The following is a 19,434-nucleotide window of genomic DNA, read 5'->3' on the forward strand; positions in this document are numbered from 1 at the left end:
TTTGTTCTCTACAGTGAATCTTAGCAACCTCAACATACGATTTTTTTTCTTTCCTAATTAAGTTGAAAACTTTCACCTATTCACTTAAAGAAAGTACTTTATGGCTTCAGTCTGGCAGATCTGAATTGCCAGTATCACTACTCTTGCACTTTGGGGCATTATTAAGTAAAAGAAGGGTTATTGAACACAAGCTCTGAGATACCATGATGGTTGACCTGTTAACCAAGTTAGCTAATAAGTGACTAATGGGTGGGATACGATGAGCAAAGGGATGATTCATGCCCCAGACGAATGGATTGGGACAGTGTGAAATTTTGTCACGCTAGTTGTGTCAGTGCACAATTTAAAACTTACGAATTGTTTATTTCTGGAATTTTCCATTTAATATTTTTGGACCATGGTTGACCGCAGGTAACTGAACCACAGATAAGGGGGGACTACTGTATTTGAAAGTTGCTAAGAGAGTAAATCTTTTTTTAAAAAAATATATTTTTTATTTTTTTGGCTGTTGGCTCTTTGTTGTGGTGCATGGGCTTCTCTCTAGTTCTGGTGCATGGGCTTCTCTCTAGTTGTGGCATGCGTATTTTGTCTCTCTAGTTGTGGTGCTTGGGCTCCAGGGCACACAGACTTAGTTGCTCCATGGCATGTGGGATCTTAGTTCCCCAACCAGGGATAGAACCCGCGTCCCCTGCATTGGAAGGCGGATTCTTTACCACTGGACCACCAGGGGAGTCCCAGAGAGTAAATCTTAAAAGTTTTCATCACGGGCTTCCCTGGTGGCGCAGTGGTTGAGAGTCCGCCTGCCAATGCAGGGGACACGGGTTTGTGCCCCAGTCCGGGAGGATCCCACATGCCGCGGAGCGGCTGGGTCCGTGAGCCATGGCCGCTGAGCCTGCGTGTCCGGAGCCTGTGCTCCGCAACGGGAGAGGCCACAGCAGTGGGAGGCCCGCGTACTGAAAAAAAAAAAAAAAAAAAAAAGTTTTCATCACAAGAAAAATCTTTTTGGTAACTATGTAAGGTGATGGATGTTAACTAGACTTATTGTGTTGATCATTTTGCAATGTATACAAATGTCAAATTATTATGTTGTACACCTGAAACTGATTAAAAAGTAAATTAAAAAAATATACTCTCAGACATTATTAGGGAGTAATTGACTGCAACCTCTAAGGAGAATAATTTGACAGGTATTATTTAAATACACATACTCTTGATATGGAAAGCTCTCCATGATATATTAAGTGAAAACAGCAGGGCATTGGACAAGGAAAGGAGGAAAGAGACAATATATACATACATACATACATGTTACAGGTTTCTAGAATATCCCTGTATGTAAATACAATGAGCTATAAACAGAAGTCTCCACCAGGGAAGGTGAATTGAATATTGGAGAGAGGGAAGTGTTACTATTCTCTGTGTACACTTTTGAACCTTTTGAATTTTGTACAGGTGCTTGTAGAATCTAAAAAAATTAAATGCACATTTACTTATTCATAATTTTTTCAAAATTGTTATGTCAGTATAACCAATGTCTTTGTTCTACGTGTGAGCAAATAGTTGCAGTGTTAACCTCAATGTTGTTAAATATGATAAATTTATTTTCATATTAGTTTCATGTTTCAAGCTATAGTCCCAAGCACACTTTTTTTTTAAAGTGTCTACCATAAAATTCCCATTTTAATTGGATTCTCTTTCAGTAGTCTTACTGCTGGCATTAGTTATCTGTTATAACGAGGAGTTCCAAATACCTGTTTCCAAAGCTACAATGCATACCCGTTTCACCACAATCTTAAAAGTACTTAGTACAAACCTTGTTGGTTTGTTTGTTTTCATTGTGCTACCACACATATAAAATTTGACATCGTAACCATTTTTAAGTGTACGGTTCAGTGGTATTAAGTACATTCATATTGTGCGGCCATCACCATGCTTCATCTCCAGAACTAATTTCATCTTGCAGAATGGAAACTCTATACCCATTCAACAATTCCCCAACCTTCACTCCCTGACGCCCCCCAGCAACCAACATTCCACTTTCTGTCTCTGTGATTTTGACTACTGTTAAGTACCTCAGAAGTGTGTCGTGAGGATTAGTTTACGTATAAAAGACTTGGAAGAATCCCTGGCACATACATTACTAGCTATTGTTATCTAGGTATCACTGTCCAGTAGAATTTTTTTGTGATGATGGAAAAGTTTTTTACCTGAACTATATACAATGTGGCATACGCTAGACGTATGTGGTTACTCAGTATTGAAATGTGGCTAGTGAGACTGAGGAATGGAATTTTAAATTTTATTTAATTCTAATTAAAAAATTTCAGTCACATGTGACTAGTAACTGCCCTATTGAACAGCAAGAATCTAGAGCTTAGAGGCCAGGCCTGGAGTTACAGGTGGAGTTATCACCTTACGGCTGATAGTTGAAGCCATTATGAATGGAGGGGAATAAATGAAAAGCGAAGGGAAGAGAGAGGGCCAAGGATTAGAAGGGGGGAATACCAGCATCTAAGGTTTTGTCAGAGAAAGAAGACATGAAGAAAATATTGTGAAAAAGACCAAAAATAGGTGTGGTTCCCTGTAAGAAAACAAGAGAGTTCCAAGAGAGGGAGTGGTCGCAAGGTTACATACCATTGATTGAGTTAATACAATGAGAACTGAAACTATCGTGGACCTTACCTGTGTGCTCCAAGTAGGCCTTGTAACTTTGCAGGTAGTCGGTGGGGAGATTGGCTGTCCAGTGGAATCTGAGGCACCATTTGTAATGCTTCTGCCTTCTCTGGTGAATACACGGCAAAGACCTTGTAAAGGCATTGGCTTTGAGTGCTAGAAGAAATATTTCAATATTAATTTCCATGACTAATTCTGGTGAGATTTTAAAGACAACACTATATGCACTGCTTTCTTTTTTTTTTTTTTAACGTCTTTATTGGAGTATAATTGCTTTACAATGGTGTATTAGTTTCTGCTTTATAACAAAGTGAATCAGTTATACATATACATATGTCCCCATATCTCTTCCCTCTTGTGTCTCCCTCCCTCCCACCCTCCCTATCCCACCCCTCTGGGTGGTCACAAAGCACCGAGCTGATCTCCCTGTGCTATGCGGCTGCTTCCCACTAGCTATCTATTTTACGTTTGGTAGTATATATATGTCCATGCCACTCTCACTTTGTCACAGCTTCCCCTTCCCCCTCCCCACATCCTCAAGTCCATTCTCTAGTAGGTCTGTGTCTTTATTCCCGTCTTACCCCTAGGTTCTTCATGACCTTTTTTTTTTTCTTAGATTCCATGTATATGTGTTAGCATACGGTATTTGTTTTTCTCTTTCTGACTTACTTCACTCTGTATGACAGACTCTAGGTCCATCCCCCTCACTACAAATAACTCAATTTTTCTTTTTTGCGGCTGAGTAATACTCCATTGTATATATGTGCCACATCGTCTTTATCCATTCATCTGTTGATGGACACTTAGGTTGCTTCCATCTCCTGGCTATTGTAAATAGAGCTGCAGTGAACATTGGGGTACATGTGTCTTTTTGAATTATGGTTTTCTCAGGGTATATGCCCAGTAGTGGGATTGCTGGGTCACATGGTAGTTCTGTTTTTAGTTTTTTTTTTTTTTTTTTTTTTTGCGGTACGCGGGCCTCTCACTGTTGTGGCCTCTCCCGTTGCGGAGCACAGGCTCCGGACGTGCAGGCTCAGCGGCCATGGCTCATGGGCCCAACTGCTCCGCGGCATGTGGGATCTTCCTGGACCGGGGCACAAACCCGTGTCCCCTGCATCGGCAGGCGGACTCTCAACCACTGCGCCACCAGGGAAGCCCTGTTTTTAGTTTTTTAAAGCACCTCCATACTGTTCTCCACAGCGGCTGTATCAATATACACTCCCAGCAACAGTGCAGGAGGGTTCCCTTGTCTCCTGTGCACTGCTTTGTAAACGTAACCCTGTTGGGCTGCACTTGCACAGCTTTAAGACCAAAGAAAGAGCCCAGAGTCAGCAACAGAGACATCAGTGATGGGACAGCTTAGACGGCTGAAGCAAGGTCCTGGACTGACACCCTACCGCGTGAGGTGGGCAGTGGGCAGGACACGGTGGCAGGCTTCCCTGGGGAGGAGGGGGAAGGGGAGATTGCCAGTTACAGGTTGGGAATTGGGTCAGGTTGGCTCAGTTGTCAGGGAAACCAGCAGAGGGGCACGCCCCTCACCACCCCTTTGATCAGAACAATCACTAGCTGGGCCTGGGGCAAGTATGTAGGAAGGTCAGTCCTGTGAGTAGGTGTGGGTGAAGCAGGCCCTGGTCAAGCAGGGTGTGTACAGGGAGAAAGAGAGCTTCCGTCCTGAGTGGCCTGACTAGACACCCCACCCCTACATACCCTGTATGACCCTTAAGTATCTCGGTCCAGCTCCTCTTCCATGACATCCCTGGGGTCAGGTATGTAGGGGGCACTGCAACCAGCTGCCACAATACAATACAGACAGCAGCAGCCAAACAGCATCAAGAGTAAGATACCGGGCTTCCCTGGTGGCGCAGTGGTTGAGAGTCCGCCTGCCGATGCAGGGGACACGGGTTCGTGCCCCGGTCCGGAAGGATCCCGCATGCCGCGGAGCGGCTGGGTCCGTGAGCTATGGCCGCTGAGCCTGCGCGTCCGGAGTCTGTGCTCCGCAACGGGAGAGGCCACAGAAGTGGGAGGCCCGCGTACCGCAAAAAAGAAAAAAAAAAAAGAAAAGAGTAAGCTACCCAGTGTGCTCAGAACAGTCATTGCCAAGATGTGGGCACATTCTGGACCCAGGCGCTTACCAGGTCAATGAAGCGGTAGTGCCCTGTCCAGTAATAAGGAAGGTAAGGCCGCCCCTGTTTTTCACAAACCCAGAGCCACCCCCATGGGGAGGGGAAGGCCTGGCTCTAAAAGAAACATTCTAGTGGCCTCGCCGGGGGTCAGCCGCCCTAGTACACATCTGTCACCCCGTGTTACGTTGGGTGCAATTAGGGGTGGACACATTAGGTCTTTCCAAGCAGAAAATAGTCCCACTAGTTGGACTTCTGTGTCCAGAAGCCAGCCTGTCCCACTCCACACACAGCATAGCCCAGGGAGGGTCACGGGCAGTCAGTTGTACAGTAACGTTTACGGGGCGGGGGGGGTCCTTCTGACATGTTGCACATGGGACTGGAAGCTGGTAAGTCTTTCCCCCCATGGTCAGTCGTCCCATATAGTCCCATTAGCCGGGTCAGTTTTTCATGGAAGTCCAGAGGAGGACAACAATGGTATCTCCCTGGAGACCCAGCACTAAGACTCATTGCACAGTGAGGCCGGTGTGGCTGCCCAGCCCTCGAATAGATTTCCTCCCTCAGGCTAGGGACAAAATGTAAGACATCGAACAGGCACAACACAGGGAGATGATGACAGTTACGCAAAATACAAGCGGTAGCCACATTCTGAGATAATACCACATCCGCCTGTGGTTTCTGTCCTGGTCTGCAATACAGCTCAGAAAACTCAAGTTTTCAGTAACAGAGGACTATGTCTAACATCATGTGATGGCCACCTCATTTTACCTTGGATGTCTGAACCACAGCTACTCCATTTTGACTTTCAAATGCATTCCCTTCCGCAATGGCCAAAGCAGATGTAAAATGTATGTCTGAAAGGCCACAAAACAGGCTGCTCTTGTCAGTAAAATTTAAGTTAAACCATGTATAAGCCTCATATATAACCCCATACCTCAATATGTGTAGATTTTTCCATCATTTCCCCTTTTGATCGCAAATCTTCCAATAGAAAGCATTGATGATCAAAATATCCGTCCCTCAATGCTGGGGTGCTGGCTCCTACCCCAGGTTCAGATCATGTCCCTCGGTGCTGGACCTCCTTTATTTTCGCCTAGTTATTCACACTGGGGGAAACTTAATCAGATCTTGTGAACAGACTCAGGGGTATGTTAATGGGGAAACACTTTATAGGCCATACATTTTATCACTTATGCCAAATTGTTACGCAAGACTTGCACATGTGCTTTTAGCAGCCGACTTAAAGCGAGCAATGTTATATACATCATGAGTAGTTACACTCTGTGATAACTTCACTGGATAATCTTTTCCTCCTGAACATCAGGGCAAGTGTGGCTAACACAATAACTTTCCTCAATACAGACCTCATCAACAGAACTAGAATTTAATATCTATTGAAACAATCTTTTTCAATCTAAAATTACTCTCATCTCCACCAAACACAGCCAAATCAAAACTGATTTGTTCGCAAAACAAGTCTGATCAATTGAGCACGTAGTCTCCTCCAAAGTGGCTGAGGCAGAACTCCTCAGAAGGAGTCTCAGGCTGAATTCCCCAAAGGCCTCTCAAGGCCAAGAAAGCCATGCCAAAGACCTGCCATCAGGCTCCACCTTGGATTTCTCGGTCCCCAAATATAGAGATTCCTGCACATGCCAGGAGACAGTCTTTCCCTCTCACCTCATAAGGCTGCTCAGAACCTAAGAGTCTCCAATTTCTGGAGGGACCTGTGATCTGAAAAAAAAATTGCACAATGTGAGAGTTGTGAGTCGTTTTATTGGGGGCGAAAGGAGGACTATAGCCCTGGAGGCAGCATTTCAGATAGCTGAGAAACTGCTCCAAAGAGATAGGGCGGAAGGTCAGTATATATGTGATTGTGGTGAAGGCAGGGTACATGCAGTCAAGCACACATTTTTGCAGAAGGTTTCTGCTACGCTCGAGAAGGTTACTGCTAGTCGTGAGGAGCAGACGTCACCATGAAAGACTTCAGTGCTTTTCTAGCTACGAGGAGATGCAAGCATTGGGCTCATAAAATCTTCTCCTGAAAATATCTAACTATCTGAAGGCCTGTTCTGCCAGTTTTTCCCAGAGCACAGAGTGCCTCATTCCTGATCTCCACCCTGAACTCCTTTCAGGATGTGTTGAAGGTCAGCAGTCATAGCAGCTTAGGATTTAATCCTTGTAGAGGTAGATGGCAAGGGGCAACCTTTAGTTGGCAGACCAGACAGAAAAGTGCTTCAACTTATGAACTAAGAATGCTGCTTGCCATATCAGGAAACAAAAGATGTTGCAGCCTTCAAGCTACCACATTACAGCCGCCCCTATGGTGAGCTCTGAGGGAACTCAAGATAGAAACAGGATGCCTGCCATCTAGCAGTCAACTGCTGCAGCCACCAACGACTGGTGCACCCTGAAGCTCTGGAGGAGAAAACACAGGTTACTGGCCCCAGACAGCTGAGGTGCATATCAAAGGAATGATTTCAATGAGCCCAGACTTTACCTCTTCCCATACATAGAAAAGGGCTAATTTCGTTAACTTGAGATGTCTGGTTTTCCTTAATTAACAGTAATCTTTTGATATCCCTACTACCTGCCCTTTGTTGCAGAAAGTCCTATATATCCTGGCTTCCCTCTCGCCTCTAACAATTTTCTCAGCATTATCCGAGATGCTGTGTCCAGGCTTGAAGTCCTCTGAAAGTCCACCAACTAGAACAACTCTCAACTTTTAGGTAGCGCGTTTTTTTTCAGTCGACAAATTCTACCCATAGGTGTAGTTTACCAAATTGCTGTAAGTCAAAGCTAACTTGAGGGGAAGGGCTCCCCTCTACCTGGAAAACAGATCAAAACCAGTAACATTCCAAACAAAACCCATAAACATTATAACCATATTCACCAGTAAACAACCCTTTTGTTACCTTTTTATGAAGCCATTGGGTTTTCCATTAGGATTCTTTAATTTCTTACCCCGTTCAGCTGTGTGATCTGAAATTGATCAGAGACCTGTACTTGCCAAAAGGCCTTCCTATGAATCTTCTTGAAGATGAAGCACTTTTGCAGAAGCATCAGAGCACAACAATTACTGCCCATAAATGACAAAAGACTTAAAAAGTCACTGTTAAACTCCAGATCACAATGTAATGGATAAACAAACTTGGTTACAATAATTAATTATGTCTGATTGTAGTCTTAACACTTAAAAACGTTAATCTCTGGCAAAAACCAAGAAGCACGTAATTGTAAATTTCCTGATTGGAAAACTTAATGCTCTAGTCTTCCTCTCCCAAGCAGGCAAAGAGAGACAAACTTAGGCCTGCCCAGCAATTAATGTTCCAATATTTTACCCTATTTGAAATGAACCAGTCAATGAATTCTCTTCATTTAACTTAGTTTAGTTTCCAGTTACCAAAATCTGGAGAGGCTCTTTTAGATAGATATTCCCAAAACATAATTATTCCTATACGGTTTTTTAAAAGCCTCTCTCCCTTTTCTTCATTTACTCTTAGAGATCACATGTGATTAAAGTTCCTGAGAACCCAGGTAGATCATCTACATCTCAAAGGCACAAGAAGAGAATACATTGCTTCTAGAGAGCTAGCTTAACCAGCTACAAAAGCCTCACTTTGATACCATAGCAGAACCATCGGGGCCGTTGTTCTCCAGATCTCTTGGCAGCCCCCGTTCATCAAGGACAGCCACCGGGGATTTCCCCCATAACTTTTGGGATCACCCCTGGAACTTCTGGGCACCACGTGTAGTGGACAGCCCCCCGCAGCTTTCCATTTCCCCGTTGTGTATTTCTCAACATCTCGTTACCCGGGAGTTTCCTTGGTCTCCTGGCTGCTCCGCCAGTTGTTGGGCTGCACTTGCCCAGCTTTAAAACCGAAGAGCCCGGACTCACCAACAGAGACATCAGTGGTTTAATGGATGGGAGAGCTGACAGGTCTGAAGCAGGGTCCTGGAGGGACACCCCACGGCGTGCAGCAGACAGACGTGCAGCAGACAGACGGTGGGCAGGACATGGTAGCAGACTTTCTCCTGGTTGTGGGAAGGGGAGATTGCCAGTTATAGGGGGAATTGATGTCAGGTGGCCTCATTAGTTACCAGGGAAACCTCATTAGTTACCAGGGAAACCAGCACAGGGACACGCCCCTCACCACCCCTTTGATCAGAACAATCACTAGCTGAGGCTGGGGCAAGTCCGTAGGAAGGTCAGTCATGTGCATAGGGTATAGATGAAGCAGGCGCTGGTCAAGTAGGGGACGTACAGAGAGCAAGAGAACGGCCATCCTGAGTGGCCTGACCAGACAACCCCATAATAGACAACCCTCTAATAGAACACTCTTAGAAGGTGCTGGAAGATTACTGTGGCTGTTTCCATATTAAAATGTTAATGTGTGAGTCAGATTGACAGGCTTTGAACCTGAAGGATCAGTTTCATTTAATTGTATTAACCAAATTGATTTTTAAGCCAGCAGAATTATTTGCAGGGCTCAGGAAGTCATTATGTGCCACCCAAGCCAGATAAATGGGTCACCTTGGGATTTGCAGCTGGAGTTTTCTTTTATGACAATACATTGGGAACTGCGTCATCTGTCCCGAAGAGACTCTGTCAGCAAGGTTCACCAAACCTGTCTTGATTAATTTTTCAAAAGCACATGAGGAGATTTACTAATTACACTTTCCAGGGTTGATTTGATCAGCTTCACTTGGTCTCACAATCAGCCTATCACTGCTTTAAGCTCCAACAGACTAAAATGGTTAAAAAAGGTCTCATGGAACTGTGAACTAAATTCTAATATGACCTAAACTTGTATGCTTTAAATTACTGCATATTTGAGATGCTGCAAATAAAATGATCTAATGCAAATTCTCATACCTTTTCTGCAAAAGTAGTCAGGGAGCAAACATTAACACCTTTTGGCCAGTGAGAGATGCTGTGACAGAAAACAGGAAGATCACTCAAGTTGATACAATAACCCACTGCAGAACTATTAAGTTTTTTATTTAATTTAAAAAATTTTTAACGTTTATTTTTTTAATTTTTAAATTTTATTTATTTTTTTATACAGCAGGTTCTTATTAGTCGTCCATTTTATACACATCAGTGTATATATGTCAATCCCAATCTCCCAATTCATCACACCACCACCACCCGCTGCCGCTTTCCCCCCTTGGTGTCCCCCCTACGTTTTTTCTCTACTTCTGTGTCTCAATTTCTGCCCTGCAAACCGGTTCATCTGTACCATTTTCTAGGTTCCACATATATGTGTTAATATACGATGTTTGTTTTTCTCTTTCTGACTTACTTCAGTCTGTATGACAGTCTCTAGATGCATCCATGTCTGTGCAAAAGACCCAATTTCGTTCCTTTTTAGGGCTGAGTAATATTCCATTGTATATATGTGCCACATCTTCTTTACCCATTCATCTGTCAATGGACACTTAGGTTGCTTCCATGTCCTGGCTATTGTAAATAGTGCTGCAATGAACATTGTGGTACATGACTCTTTTTGAATTATGGTTTTCTGAGGGTATATGCCCAGTAGTGGGATTGCTGGGTCATATGGTAGTTCTATTTTTAGTTTTTTAAGGCACCTCCATACTGTTCTCCATAGTGTTTGTATCAATTTACATCCCCACCAACAGTGCAAGAGGGTTCCCTTTTCTCCACACCCTCTCCAGCATTTGTTGTTTGTAGATTTTCTGATGATGCCCATTGTAACTGGTGTGAGGTGATACCTCATTGTAGTTTAGATTTGCATTTCTCTAATAATTAGTGATGTTGAGCAGCTTTCCATGTGCTTCTTGGCCATCTGTATGTCTTCTTTGGAGAAATGTCTATTTAGGTCTTTTGCCCATTTTTGGATTGGGTTGTTTGTTTTTTGATAATTGAGCTGCATGAGCTGCTTGTGTATTTTGGAGATTAATCCTTTGTCAGTTGCCTCGTTTGCAAATATTTTCCCCCATTCCGAGGGTTGTCTTTTCGTCTTGTTTATGGTTTCCTTTGCTGTGCAAAAGCTTTGAAGTTTCATTAGGTCCCATTTGTTTATTTTTATTTCCATTACTCTAGGAGGTGGGTCAAAAAGGACCTTGCTGTGATTTATGTCAAAGACTGTTCTTCCTACGTTTTCCTCTAAGAGTTTTATAGCGTCCGGTCTTACATTTAGGTCTCTAATCCAGAACTATTAAGTTTTTCTCTGAGCCTTCCTCCCTCCTTCATTTCTGTGGCAGTTGTCATTACAGTAATGCAGTTGTAAGTAATCTGCATTTTCAATTCACACAGACATTCTGTAATTCCCTATTGAAACAAGTCACCTTTTCTTTTGTGACCTCTCTTAAAATCTTGCTCCTCAAAGTGTGGTCCTTGGCCCAGCAGCAACTACATCAACTGGAAGCTAGTTAAAAATGCCCAGATTCTACTAAATCAATCTGCACTGATTCACATGCAAGTCAAAGGAAAGAAGCACTTTCTGAAGGGACTTGATGGCCTCAGGACAGTGGTTTGCCACCCTGGCTGCATATTAGAATTGCCTGGGCCACTTTAAAGGCATAAAGTTCCCTGGGATCCCAATCTCAAGGGTTCTGATTTTATTGGTCTATAGGTGGGGCCTGGGTAGCCTTGAGTTTTAAAACTTCCACAGGTGATTCTACTGTGTTGGCTTGAGATTCCTTGCCTTAGAATCGTGTTGCATCTAGGTGCCCTTATTTTCAAATCTACTATTCTGAAAACAAAGCAAAACAAAACATTCTATATGTTTTATATATCAGTAGTACTTTTTGTTGCTGCATAAAAGAAATCCAGGAATTCAGGATTTCTCTCATTCAATCCATTCATGAATTAAATAACTTTTTTTTAAAAAAGAACAAATGTTTTCTAAAAAAAGAACAAATGTTTTCAATCTCAGGCCTAGCAGACCCTGCTAATGCAATCTTTTGCTTTAAGCTTTGATATGTTAAAACCTATTCAGTGTCTCGCAAATGTGAGGGAAAAACAGAAAACAGGGAGAGAGATGTTTTGCTTCTATTCATTATTATGGTAGGATAAGCACTGCGTAACACAAGAGAAAAGAATTTCAATTATGAAATTCAGAGCACACCTGAAAATAAGTAAGGTCTCCGGATAAATGCAGGCAACCCAATTAAATTTGAATTTCAGAAAAACAATGGATTCTTTTCTACTCAATAATTTAGTATTCTTTAATATATTTAGTATGAGTATGTGTCATGCAAGTACGTGGGACATATTTTTATTTGCCAGATCTGGCAGTCCAAAGCGATAAGCCATGTAAAATGAGGCAAAAATTTTATCCATAGTTAATAAAAATGAGAATCTATATGATGTGCCAGCAGGATGCCTACACAAATTGCCTTTTATGGAATATTTTACAATTTAAAGAGAAAGAATACAATAATACTCCATGATTACAGCTCAATAGGAAATCTCTAAGTGTTTTTGACCAAGCTACCTCTTCAGGTGAGGACTGAAAGGTTAAGAAATAATAATTTTAAATAATTCCATGCATTTTGATTCTATAGTAAGTACCATTCTACTAACACTTTTTTCTAGTTTATAAAAAACTAGAAAACTAGTTTATAAAAAAAAACTAGTTTATAAAAAAAGTTGAACCGAAATGAAACATCGCAGGCTCTTAAAAAGAAGGAAAAAAACCCCAAAAACACTACTGAGCAATCTGAGCTGTTAGAAAATCTAGCCAGCAGAGGGCGCCAGTGTATCACTGATGAATTTCGAGTCACAAAAGGCTCATTTTTGCAGTGCCTCGTGCTCCTTTGATTTTATTTAAATATTTCAGTCCACTTTGCCATGCAGTGTTGCCACCACAGATTAGAAACCAAATGCAGTGCTAGTGTACTGTTCAGCACTTGCATTGCCCTAATTGATATATTTCTTTTGCCCAAGATCCTTGGCTGAGAAATACACTTTAGCCCATGTTGGCAATTGGAAGCACTGTGCTTTCGGTTTAGGCTTGAATGCCCGGGTGTGTCTAAGTGTGTGTGATTGTGTGAATGATCATGGGTCTAATGAACAAAAGCAGCGGCAGGTGGAGGTTTATCAGATGAAGGACATGGAAATCCCAGCTGGGATGGGAGATGGCCACGGCTGGCCTGATTTGACCCCTGAACCAGAGAATGAGTGCACGTGCCACAATTCTGTCCTCACGTGTACACACCTAAAAGGTGTATGCAGGTCTAGTTAAATTCGGGACAATTTCATTTTCCCCCCAGTACTGCCTGTATGGACAGAGAAGCAGCATTCATCATGTGCCTGCTTTGCGCTGCTAGGCTTGACCTTTTAAAGACTTGATTTCGTCTCATTTTCATGACGACCCTGTGCGATGGATGTTATTATCATCTGTTTACAGATTAAAAAAAATAACAATAACTACCGAGGCCGAGAGAAGGGATGTGTTTCCATGGACACTATTCTTGCATACAGTGGGTACTCATTTAACATTTGTCTAAGGTAGCGTTTCCCAAACTTCGTTGTGAAAGACACTGGTGCCCTTCAAAGTTTCATAAGTTTTCCTTATTAAACAATTTTGGAAAATATTGCAAACTTTAACCATCTCTTAGAGTTTCACAATGCACAAACATGTTATAAACTTTCTTAAGAACTTCTGTGGCAGAAAAACATCTTTAACCTTGTACACCTCAGGTTTCACAATCTTAATTGATCTAAGGAGCCCTTCTTCTTTCTCCATTTTTTTTTTTTTTTTTGCGGTACGCGGGCCTCTCACTGTTGTGGTCTCTCCCGTTGCGGAGCACAGGTTCCGAACTCGCAGGCTCAGCGGCCATGGCTCACGGGCCCAGCCGCTCCGCGGCATGTGGGATCCTCCCGGACCGGGGCACGAACGCTTGTCCCCTGCATCGGAAGGCAGATTCTCAACCACTGCGCCACCAGGGAAGCCCCTTCCTCCATATTTAATAGAACAACCATCAGTATTGCAACACAGGTACCTTTTGTGGAACATGTTTAGAGAAATATGGGTCTAATGAATAAATATATGGAATATCATTCATGGTAGGAATTAAGGGGAGTTAGTTCATTATTCTTATTATCATCATCAAAAAACATGTATTCAGCCCCTTCTGTTTGTAGAGCATTTGGTTAGGACCCAGAGACATGACACAAATCCTATTGTAGAGGACTTTACAGTTTAGGTGAGGAGGCAAAAATGCCTTTAGTTTGAATGGGAATATAGCTTGAATTCTTGTGATCTTTTTATTTATTTATTATTTTTGGCTGCATTGGGTCTTCGTTGCTGCTCACTGGCTTTCTCTAGTTACAGCGAGCAGGGGCTACTTTTCGTTGTGATACGTGGGCTTCTCATTGCGGTGGCTTCTCTTGTTGCAGAGCATGGGCTCTAGGCACAGGGACTTCAGCAGTTGTGGTGCACGGGCTTCAGTAGTTGTGGCTCACAGGCTCAGTAGTTGTGGCTTGCGGGCTCAGTAGTTGTGGCTTGTGGGCTCTAGAGCGCAGGCTCACTAGTTGTGGTGCACGGGCTCAGTTGCTCTGTGACATGTGGGATCTTCCCGGACTAGGGCTCGAACCCGTGTCCCTTGCATTGGCAGGTGGATTCTTAACCACTGCGCCACCAGGGAAGCCCAATTCTTGTGATCTTATTTTGCCAATTTTTAGAATAGGATAGTGTTAATGGATAACAGGGTTTCCAGTGATTTCTTAATGTGGCATTCTGTTTCATTCCCCTAGCGAACAATTACCGTTTTCTTTCATTAATTTAGTATGGCTCAGACGTTTTGAGGATGAGACATTTAAACATTTGATTATGAGTAGATCCTAACAGAAGTCATTAAGAATCATACATCTTTGACATACCCTGGGAAAACAGATGTTCTCCTTTTCACATGCAAGCGCACACACATTCACACACTCGATTTCATCTCATCAGAGCATCACATCTTCATGTCACTTATTAGCTGAACAAAAGCAAATGAAGGATGTAGATATCTATATCAGGGGATCGGTCAAAGGATTTGGAGTTTAGAGAATAAAAAAATGTCGGTATCTTTCAGTAATTTTGTTGCCTGACAAGTTGTCAGTAAGCTGGAGATCTCTAGTCTTTCTTCTCCAGAGATGTGAGAGTTCACCCGATTCTGGCACCTTTTCTCTAAGACTCTTTTAAAGCCTTATCAAGCAATGTAGCATACTACCAACAGGGAAGAAATTCATTCATGGTTGCACCATTCACAGAAGAGCTGGAAATGAAATATTCCGTTGTGATTAGATGTGCAAATGGAAATGTGAAGATGATGAAAAATGATCTGGATAATTCTATCTGGAAACTTTCCTGAGGTATTCAGAAACTGATTTTTCCTTTTGAATCATCTTATTTAATCCAGCCCCATGACTTCACCCTGACGTCCTTTTGAAGTAGGCTCCACGTGGAAGGGCTCTGGGTGGACAGTTACGCTTTTGGAAGTACCATGACTTGCAGCTCCATTGAATCAAGTTCATCATCTTGGAGAGAATGGGCAGAGGTTTTATCTTTGCCTTTACATATCTTAGCAGCCTTATCATCCTATTAAACCGCCAGGCCTTATTTATTCAGGTCACAAATAACTGAGCAGTGTAGAAATAATAGGATACTGGTGGCAAATTGTGTTTCTCTGCATCATGACTATAAATAAGTTACCTGAAATAACTTTTCAGAAGCCGATTTCAGTCGAACGGTTTACACCAAAATCCAATGCAAGGAAGTCATTTTTTTACATAATGCAGTCATGATTAAGAATGATAGTGTTCTCTTTACATTGATAACCCCTAATCCTTAATCCTCCTCATGAGATTTGCTTTAATATCTAAAAATACGGACATTTCTGAAAATGGAAATGGAACTTGCAGCGGAGCTACAAACTCACTAGTAATTTCAGAGAATGTCCATGTGGGTCTTTTTCATATGACATTGGAAGTGTCTCATGACCTTATTTGGATCGCATCCTAGGGGAACGAGACACATATCTGACCATATAAACGGGATAATTCATGTCTTGGTCCCAATTGGCACCATTAGTAGGCTTTCTGCCTTGGTTACTCTTTGTTTCATGCACTTCCCTGCACTATGGGGTCAGGGAAGAAGCAGGCCAGTTCAGCGTTAAAACTCTGTTCCCTGCATCGAGAAACTGAGAATGCAAAACAAAAGGAGCTGAACTTCAGAGTCACTGGCTGCAACCTCTCCCAGCATCACTCTTCCAGTCCCAGATCTCATGTGAACTTGTTAGGGCAACTTGGGACTCTGTAATCATTTGTTTATAACAGAGATTAATGTTTTTAACCCCTGTAACCCCAGTTGTGGCATGAAATCATCACTTAACCAAAACCTCTTCAATACTTCTATTCATTTCTTTAATGAATATCTATTGAGTACCTGTTTTGTGTCAGGCATCATCTGGGCACTGGGATACTGGTGAAAATGTTGGATGAAGTCCTAGCTTTCTTAAAGCTTACTTTGCAGTGGGAATAAAGATGATAAGCAAACTAACATTGAGTCTATAAAGAAAATCAGATAGGATATATGTGGTTGAGAGTGATAGGTGTGAGATGAGAAAAGGCCTCTCTGAGGGAGTGTTGAAGGAGATGGAGTCAGGTGGGGAAGGAGAAGAGCATCCCAAGCATTGGACACAGCAAGTGCGAAGGTCCTGAGGCAGCAGCAAGCTCGGCATGTGCAAGGCTCTGGAAGGAGCTCTTGTAGCTGGAGCCTAGTGAGCAAGGGAGGGAGAATGGAAGATGGGGAAGGAGGGGCAGGCACTGGGCTATGAGGGATCTTGTAAGGCTCTGGTGAGGAGTTTGGATTTTATTCCATGTGTAGTCAGAAGCTGTTGAAGGGTTAAAAAATCATTCTAGCTAGAAGAATGACTGTGAAAATGGCAAGAATGGGATCAGGAAGACACTTTGGGCTATTTCAGGTACGTCCAGGGGCTTAGGACTCAGGTGGAAATAGAAGTGGTTGATAACAAAATGTATTTTGGAGAAAGAGACAATAGGATATGTTGACGGATTAGATGCGGGCGTGAAGGAAAAAGAGGTATTTGTCCTGAGCAACCTACTGAGGTGGGAAAGAAGAGTTGTAGAGGGTGGAAATTAAGAGTTTGATTTGAACTCGGTTAGTTTCAGATGCTTATTGGACATCAAAACACTGAGATCAGATAAGTCAGAGCTGCAGATATAAATTTGGGCATCATTTGCCTATAGATGGTATTTGAAGACCAGAGACTGGACCAGCTGATCCCAGGGGAGAGTATAGATCTGAGAGAAGATGGTCAAGAACTGCGTCCTAGGTCACACCAATAGAGAGGTTGGGAAAAGGAGGAAGAGCCAGCATGGTGGGTGGAAAGCTGGAGAGGTGAGGTGTTATGGAAACTAAAAGAAAAAGAGGTTTTAGGGAGGAAGTGTCTACCACTGCTGAGAGATGCAGTAAGACGAGAACAGAGAGATGGGCCTCAGATTTGTCTCTTCAAGGTTGTAGGTGACCTTGACCAGAGTGAGGCCCTTGCCCAGGATGACAAAGAGGATAAGACTCAATGTTTGTCTTCAAAGAACTGACAATGTAGCCACGGAGACAAAGACAGTACTAAACAGCACTTCCTTTTATGGCTGCACTTCCCTTCTCAGAGGACCTGTGTTACTGTGGAAACCCAGAGTTGCCCTAGAATAATATTCTCTCTAGATTTAAGGGCCAGTAAAGGTCTGGTAGTCTGAACTGCCACCTTATGCCTTCTTGATGGGCAGCCAGATGTCGACATTTGCACAAACCTTTCCAGGGATAGAAGTTCATCTTATAAGAGAGTCCATTCTGTCGTGGCATGGCTTTGGTCTTTTTGAGAACATGGGTGATTTATTATGCCAGGATTTTAAATTTTATTGAAGTTTCAGGTGTACAGCATTATAATTTGACATCTGCGCTGGTCTTGCGCATCCGGAGCCTGTGCTCCGCAACGGGAGAGGCCACAGCAGTGAGAAGCCCACGTACCGCAAAAAAAAAAAAAAGATGATGTGTGCAGAGTAAAGAGACTGCCCTTGAAGGAGTACTTGGAAACAATGGGAAGAGGTGTCTTTTTCAAAAATTCTCTCCCATGACTCTCTCCTATGCTATTTTCCTATTAGAGCTGAATTTCTTGGAGTTAAGATATTATTGCCAGAAAGCCCCTGTAAAGTTGCAGGTGAGCACAGTTCCTCAACAAGGCCGCTTATGGGGAGGTAGGGCCCTGAGAATCCCGGGATGCTCTGTCCATGTCAGAGTTTGGCCTTGGGCTCGTCCTGCTCAAGGAATCGGAGACCTAGCTCTGACTTGGAAGCTTGGACCCTCTTGCTTGCTACTCCTTGATTTTGTCATGCTCCGGTTCTTCAATGAGTGTTCCTCTCTTCAGACTCCTTTTATATTTTGAATAAACAGTAGGAGGAGCTCTTTGGATGGGCTGAGGCTGTATCCTTTCATAATACATTTTTATTTCTAAGGCACTGTGCACAGACCCAGAGGCATTTTGCTGTGGTCGGTTTTTCTCTCTTTTTAAAAAATAAACAGAAAGGGCCACATGAATTTTTATCAAATCATTGATCTAAAAACAAAGCCCAGGATAACAGAACGTTGTCCCGTATTTTCTAATAATGCTTTATCGCTAACATTTTCTTATTATCCTAAAAACGACTTACTTTTCTCCTGATTTTATGATAATTTAAAACCATTGGTTGGAACATTATTATAGCTGTTTTAGACCTGATGATTTATTTTGGGACTGGAGTCACATCTTTTGGAAAAACATGATTTTATATTCATAGATGTTGTTGGTTTCCTAACCAAACCTTTTAATTTTTTTTTTGTGTGTGTGTGGTACGCGGGCCTCTCACTGCTGTGGCCTCTCCCGTTGTGGAGCACAGGCTCCAGACGCGCAGGCTCAGCGGCCATGGCTCACGGGCCCAGCCGCTCCGCGGCATGTGGGATCTTCCCGGACCGGGGCACGAACCCGCGTCCCCGGCATCGGCAGGCGGACTCTCAACCACTGCGCCACCAGGGAAGCCCAATCTTTTAATTTTTAATAATATTTAAATTCTTTTATTTGCCTAAATGTTCCATTCATCAATAAACCAAGGCTTAGTGCTTAAGTGTCCTTGTATTTAGGACAATAAATTTCATATTGATAATTCAGGGCTTCCCCATCTAGTTGATCATAATATATGTGAATCCTCACTGACTGAAATCTGGGTAGATGCTGCTGTTATGATAGCCTCCCTCTCCGAGGCCAGTATTTTCTGTGGAAGTTAGTAGCTATTAAATTCCACCCCTATGAGCACTCCTGTCTTTTCAGATGATTATGATGTTTTGATGGAATAAAGAGCAGTTCTCACAAAGAAGTGTCACTGGAAAAGAAGTTCATTCATTCAGTTATGTATCCATGAACAAATATCTGTTAAGAACTGGGCACCACACTAAGTCATAGCTGTCTTAGCTCAGGTTCCCCCCCAAAAGCAGAAGTTTTATTTTGGGAAATAAACAAGAGTGGGAACTGGAAACAATGAAATAGGAAGGACACAAAGCGTTACTGAACTGACTTACCACTGTGGGCAATGAGGGTTCAATCCCATGGGGCACCCTCTAAGAAGCTGTGTACA

This window comes from Delphinus delphis, chromosome 11 (assembly GCF_949987515.2).
Source record: "Delphinus delphis chromosome 11, mDelDel1.2, whole genome shotgun sequence".
Lineage (NCBI taxonomy): Eukaryota > Metazoa > Chordata > Mammalia > Artiodactyla > Delphinidae > Delphinus > Delphinus delphis.